The following is a 7320-nucleotide window of genomic DNA, read 5'->3' as shown; positions in this document are numbered from 1 at the left end:
TGACGAAGCATTTAGCACCATGTTGGTGTCTGGGACTGAAGGAGCTGGAGAGAGAGGTGGCTGCAAAACTGCATAACCTGTGTCCTAACCATTGCGTGGGCCTGTGCTGTGAAGGCCATAGGTGTGTGTGTGGGGGGGTGCAAAACAGCTTTCTTCCACCCTTCTAGGTTCTTTGGTCGGTCACGAATTAAACTGGGATAAAACACATTAACAGAAAACCCAATTTAATTACATATGTGTGCATGGGAGTCTCATATAAATACACGTGAGGAAAGGGCAGATGGTTAAATCTCACGTGGCACCCTGAGCTACAGAGGGACTGGACCAGCTAGTACGTGGTGGTCAAGGTGGCTGGACCCCATGCAGTCAACTCTGTGATTCAAGTCCCAGACTGCAGCTTGGAAAGCACACAGGGCACAAAATCCCAAGAGGAGAATGGAGAAGGGACTCTAATCCCCTCTAGAGAATGAGTGCTTTCTTACTTTTCCTGTCCTCCTCTGTCTCCCTCTGGCGAGTGCATGCACCCCATAACAACTGTAAAAAGAGAAAGAAAGAGGAATAAAGGCTTGGGGCATTTAGGTGTGTGTGTATGAGAGAAGTTACAAGAGAGTGAAATTGTGAATAAAGATCTTACTGTTGGTAACCCCTCTTCCTAATACAGATATTTGCTCATGTTTTTTAATTAATTTATTTATTTGGAGAGGTTTTTGCTATAGGGCGCGTGCACTTGCCAGAGAGACAGAAAGAGAGAAATCACCCCTCAGGGGGGATGGCCACGCCGCAATCCCTTCTCCTCCATTCTCTCGGGATCTTGGGCTCACACGGCATGAGTTTAAGCCACGGGGTCCGGGACGCAAACCGCAGTCAGCTACATGGGAGTCCAGCGACACAGCCATTACGCTAACTGCTGGTCCCCAGATATTTGCTCATGTACATTTCTTTTAGAGATGTAATTTTTTTTTTACAAAAGGACAGCTTTTCAGAGCCACTCCTGCAGCTTCTCAAACTCAAGATAAATGGCTCAGAATGTGCTGAACAGGTATATTTTGGGGTTGCGTATTCTGATCCACTTACAGTCCTACTGTTAAGTGGTGTGTCCTGATCCCCATTCGACAGGTTTCCGGTCAGCAAACTTTCCTGACGCTTTCAGTCCGCAGCTATCAGGAGAGACAGCCCGAGCAAGGGAGTAGGTTTGGGTGGAACCTTTAGCTGGGGAGAAATTTACATGAGGGCAATGGAGGCTTGGTAAACACACAGTGTTCTGAGCGATGTGGGGTTAACACCAACCTTTTCTGTGATTAGAGATTTGTCTAAAATAGTTGCTAAGAGAGGATCAGGTGAGGGCCAGAGCCGTGGGAATTGGGAGGGAAGGGAGCTCTTGTTTGTGGCGTTAGTCACAGCAACCTTCTGAAAAAGCTGATTGTCAGATTGTCATCTTTTTATAAACGAGCAAGCTTCAGCTTAGATCAGTTAAGTAAGCTGCCATAGTCCCACAGGGAGTAGGTGAGAGAGTCAGAATTTGAACACGCGGGGATCAGTGAGAAAGCTGTAACTCAGAGACGTTAAGAAACATACTCAAGATCACGTGGCTGTTAAATAGGAAAGCCTGGCCTTACTGCAGGGCTGGCCCCCAAGGCCTGTACTATACTGTCAGGGTCTGGAAGAGAAAGGGAAGGGTGAACTCCAGTACCGTGTCCTTTCCTGGGTGCCAGGTTACTTGGGGCTGGCTTTGGCCCTTGAGAGGGCTTAGATTGTTCAGGGCTTTTTTGAGCAACTTAATGGGCCTGTAGGCCAAGAGCACCCCAAGCGTAAGCAGTGCTTTCTGCGGCCCCACAGGAAAAGGCTGGTCCTTCCCTTGACTTGGGAATCAGGCAGGGCCCCATGTCTCCACGGGTCTTCACCAGTTAGGGGCCAATGGTGCTGGGTGTCCCTGAGGGGCTACAGTTGTGGGTCACATACAGGGCATCCAGTGGAATTTAGATTTCAGATCAAAACAGATAGGTTTGGGGAACCAGCAGTTTGCGTAATGGCTATGTCGCTGGACTCCCACGTAGTCAACCGCAGTTCACGTCCCGGACCCGGTAGCTTAAAACTCATGCCGGGCGCGTGTGCGTGCATGCCCAAGATCCCGAGAGGAGAATGGAGGAGAAGGGATTGCGGCATGACCATCTCCCCTGGGGAGTGATTTCTCGCTTTCTGTCTGTCTCTCTCTGTCTGTCTGGCGAGCGCAAGTGCCCTGTAGCGAAAACCTCTCCAAAAAAAAAGAAAAACAGGTTTTTAGTGTATGTCTCAAGCAGTATTTGGGACATATTAACGAAGTAGTCATGATCTGAAATTCACAGTGAAATTGGCATTCTGTATTTTTGTTGTCTAATCTGGCCAGCCTGCTGAGGACAGCTGTGGACTCCTTGCTCACAGGCACTTAAGCAGAGTCCCCAGGAGCTGGGGAACTCACCCTGTGCTCCCTCCTCACCACCCCTTTTCAGACAGTCCAGGCATGGCTGAGTGCCTCCTTGTGCCCAGCACAGCCAGAGTGGGCAGTGTGCCAGGAGAGGAAAAACGCAGCTGTCTCAAGCCCTTTGCACAAAGGGCAGTCCCTAACTGAGTCCTGACCATGCCTCTCTTGAAGCAAATCCTGAGCTGGAGAAGTGACATTGTGACAAGCTTAGGAAGGACTGTCTTTGGGTTCACAAAGTCTTGTGAGAAGAGGTCCTTGGGATCCAGAGGTCCAGGAAGTGGTGTGGTATCAGGGTTAAGAACTCAGGAGGCAGGGCCAGCAGACTGCATAGCAGTTATGTTGCTGGACTGCCACATGACTGACGGTGGTTCAAGTCCTGGACCTGGTGGCTTGAAACTCATGCTTGGGTACGTGTGCGTGCGTGCCCAAGATCCCAGGAGGAAAATGGATTATGGTGTGGCTTTCCTTCTCGCTGTCTCTGTCTGTCCATCTCCCTACCCCTACCGCACATGCCCTAGTGCAAAAACCTCTTTAAATAAAGAAGCTATTCAGGAGGCTGCCTTCCTAACAGTGAGAGCGAGGACTGCCGTGTGGAGGACTGAGTCCTGGCAGGCACTGTGTGGAGTGCGTACACCTCTCTCCACCTCCCCATGCCACTAGAGCCGTACGACAGCACTGGGGAACAGGTAGGATAATTCCTACTTTACAGAGGAGCAAATAGCAGTTTTAGTGGGTCAGGTGACTTGCCTCGTGTCATAGCTTCTTGTCACGGAGCCAGGATCAGACCCACGTGTTTGACCGCAAGACACACACAGTGAAGCCTCCCCTCTGTGGCCTCCATGTCTGGTGTCCCTTAGCCTCTGCTACCCTGGCGGATCTCACCTGCTCATGTCATCAGCCACCCAGTGTTTGCTCAGGATTGGTCGGAATAGATCCAGTATGTTCTACATGTTGATCTGAGGTTGGCTTGCCTATGTGGGAAGTCCTGGCCCTACCTCCCAGGGGACAAACGAAAGTTTCAGTCTTGGTCTGCATGGCTCCTTGGTTTCCCATTAGCCTTCCCTTCATTTCTGTTCACCCTTCCCTGTCTCTTCCAGATCCTTATAGTATAGCACAGGCCTTGGGGACCAGGCATTTAAGGCCAGGCTTGACTATTTAATAGCTGTGTGATCATGAGTATAGTTCTTTTATTTTTTTAAAGGAATCATTTAATTTTATTTATTATTATTTAATTTGCTGTAGGACATGTGTGCTTACCAGAGAGAGACACAGAAAGAGAAAGAGACAGACAGGAAAAGTGAGAAAGCAAGCCACCAGACCAGGACTTGCCCCACGGTCAGCCTTGTGGGAGTCCAGCACCTTAACCACCACGCCACGTGCCAGCTCCCTTTAAGTATGTTTCCTAATGTCTCTGAGTATCAGCTTTCTCACTGGAAAAGGAGGATAAAAATTGGGACCAGCAGATGGCATAATGGTTACGTTGTTGGAATCCCACATAGTTGATCCCAGTTCAAGTCCTGGACCTGGCAGCTTAAAATTCACACCAGGTGCATGTGAGTGCGTACCCAAAATCCCAAGAGGAGAATGGGAGAGAAGGGATTGTAGCATGGCCATCCCCCTGGGTGGTGATTTCTCACTTTCTGTCTCTCTGGCAAGCACATGGGTCTTATAACAAAAATATCTCTTAAAAAAAATAGCCCTACTTTCTAAGGTAATAAAAGGAGGATCTGATGGTTCAAAAAGTTTAGGGTTAAAAACTCAGGCCAGATTTTTTTTTCTTTTTTTTGGAGAGGTGTTTGCTATAGGGTGCATGCATTCGCCAGAAAGACAGAAAGCAAGAAATCACCCCCCCCCGGGGGGGGATGGCCACGCCACAATCCCTTCTCCATTCTCCTCTTGGGATCTTCGGCACACACACACACACACACACACACACACACACACACACGCCTAGCATGAGTTTAAGCCACAGGGTCCAGGACTCGAACTACAGCCAACTACATGGGAGTCTAGCAACATAGCCATTACGCCAACTGCTGGTCCCGGCAGGCCAGATTTGCACCTGGGCTCTTTTTACAGGCTTTATGATTTGGGCCAGTTCAGTACTGGCAGGGCCTCTTGGGCAGCAGGAGTTGCTGCTGCTGTTCCAGGACGCCTGTCCAGAGGCTTTGTATTAAACAGGTACAACGGCGACTGTCCCGGTGCTTGCCTCTGATGGTCCTGACACCCCCGTAGGACAGAGAGGTACTCCCATGTCGTGTACTGCCTCCATTTCACAGAGAAGGAGGCTGAGGCATTGGCCCGTAGCTACACAAGAGCTGGGCAGCCTCCCCTGGGCCAAGCGTATCATGAGAGTCCAGGGCTTAGGTTCTCCGAGTACTATAAGCCGCACAGGCCTGTGGTCAGGACTGGCCCCTCCTCTGGCTCCACCTCTGCCCTCCTGTTTGGCTCAGGTCCCTCCCTGGATTCCAGCTCCACTTTTTCTCAGGCTGTACCTGAGGATCCTGTGGCTCCTAGGTTGTCTCCTTGGTTACCAGAAACCTCCCCCAGCCAGTAGACAGATCTTTTGTGCTGATAATGAGTCACCAGCCCTTCCCTCCCCCGGGCTGCCGGGAACAGCAGGGCTGGTTGAGCTCCATTTCCCCTGGAACTTTCTGGACCTTGGGCCTGGCTGGGCTGGGGCTGGGTTGGAGGGGTGCCCTCCCCTTACAAAGGTGGGGAAACCGGCAAGGAGCTTAGTCTTTTGTAGGTTTCTTCTGAGGAGTTTAAGAAAAGTGATCAAATGTACTGTTACCAATTTTTTTTCTTTTTTTTTTTGTTTAGAGAGGTTTTTGGTATAGGGCGTGTGCCCTCGCCAGACAGAGACAGAAAGTGAGAAATCACCCCCCCAGGGGGATGGCCACACCGCAGTCTCTTCTCCATCATTCTCCTCTTGGGATCTTGGGCACGCACGCACACGCGACTGGCGTGAGTTTCAAGCCACTGGGTCTGGACTCCGAACCGCGGTCGACTACGTGGGAGTCCAGCGACATAGCCATTACGCTAACTGCTCGTCTCCTGTTACCAATTTTAATTTGCTCCCAGGATGAAATCTTTGGCCATTCAGTGTTATGGAAGGCTTTATTCAGTGGCCAAGGAGTGGAGACAAGCTTGCTGATCAACTTCTTGCTTGTATGGACTGGATATCTTTTTTTTTTTTTTTTTTTTTTGATACTTTTTTTTTTTTAAAAAATTTTTTTGGGGACAAGCGGTGGCGCTCGCCAGACAGACAGAAGGGCATACCAGAGTTCGAGTCCTGGACCTGGTGGCTTGCTTTCTCACTTCCCCTCTCTCTCTTTCTCTCTGTGTTTCTCTCTGTCAAATTAAAGACAAATGAATGAATAAATAAAATTAAATAGATAATTCTTTTTTTAAAAAAAAGAATTATTTTAATTTGTCGAGGGAGAGGGAGGGAAAGTGAGAAAGAAGCCCCCAGGTTTGGGGCTCAAACTGCAGTTGGCTATGTGGGAGTCCAGGAGCTGAGAATCGTAAGATACATTAAGTGGGCAAATGAGAGGAAGGGATAGGGTAATAGAGGGGAGGAATAGTCCAAAGTTTTCCTGGAAAAAGGCAGGAATTTCTTGGAATCCACAACCACCTCCTTTTCTTCCTTTTAAGAGCTCTTCCTGTGGTTGTCTAGGCGATTGCCAACTGTCAGATGTTGGAAGGTGTGGCGTTTAGTATGCTAATATCAGGATGAGGATTGAGGTCCTTCATGGTGGCCATCTTGAATGCCATGGTTTAGGCTGGCTGTAGGGAGAGCGTCATCCCCTGGCATCTTGTTATGTATCCTGCTACTTAAAGAAAAACACAGGAGGGGCTGGGGCATGGTACTAACGCAGGTGATATGGAGGGTGACAGCACTAACTTACTTTTTTTAAAATATTTATTTAATTTTTATTTATTCGTTCATTTATTTTTTTAATTTGACCAGAGAGAGACAGGCACAGAGAAAGTGAGAAAGCAAGCCACCAGGTCTAGGACTAGAACTATTGTCAGCCATGTGGGAATGTCCAGCGCCCTAACCACCATGGCCACCTGCTTGTCCCCAGCACTAACTTTCTTAAATGTTTATATAACAAAAGGGAAGTCGCCTGAAAGGTGTATGTCTCTCTCTTTTTTTGAGAGAGGTTTTTGCACATGTGATTGCTGAAGAGACAGAGAGATAGAAAGCAAGAAATCACCTCCCAGGAGGGATGGCCATGCCTCAGCCCCTTCTCCTCCATTCTCCTCTCAGGATTTTTGGCACACACACAAATACACCTGGCATGAGTTTCAAGCTGCCCAGTCCATGACTTGAACCATGGTTAGCCACACGAGAGTCCAGCACCTTAACCTCTGCACTACTTACTGGCCCCAGGAGGGTATGTCGCTCAAGGATCTGCAGTATTTCCAGGTTATACAACCTCTTCCCTAACAGCTGGCAGGGGTTTGGGCCTCAGCCTAGCGCTCACTCCATATTACAGGCCCTTGCAGCTCTAGGAAAAATCTCTTATTTCACAGACCACACCAAGAGTTTAGCTGCTGCCAATCAGCTGCCTCCTGTCTCTCAGCCTTTCATCCTACCCATCCTTCTCTCCATAGTAACCCAGGGCTCTGCAGGGCTGAGAAGCACCCTGTTATTCTAGACCTGTTGTCTGCTTAGTGTAGATGTGGCCAGAATGCCAGAAAATGAAGATTTTGTTTCTGAAATGGAAGTCGAGTGGGAAGGGTTAAGCGTTGCTTTAGGGGAGATGAGTGGTGATGTGAGCACCACCCCCATGCCTCCTTCCTCCTTCTCTTCTTTTTTTTTTTTTTTTTGAGATTTTTTGAGTCTGGTGCAC

General features: G+C 48.9%; 1 protein-coding gene across 2 annotated transcripts in view; it reads left to right on the top strand.

Annotated features, from left to right (window-relative positions):
• The window catches only part of AGTRAP (angiotensin II receptor associated protein), a 20601-nt gene that overhangs the window by 1020 nt on the left and 12261 nt on the right, over window positions 1-7320 (top strand). The window lies entirely within an intron of this gene.

The sequence above is a fragment of the Tupaia chinensis genome, unplaced genomic scaffold (genome assembly GCF_000334495.1).
Source record: "Tupaia chinensis unplaced genomic scaffold, TupChi_1.0 Scaffold000146_1, whole genome shotgun sequence".
NCBI lineage: Eukaryota > Metazoa > Chordata > Mammalia > Scandentia > Tupaiidae > Tupaia > Tupaia belangeri.
This window is presented reverse-complemented; position numbering and strand designations above follow the sequence as displayed.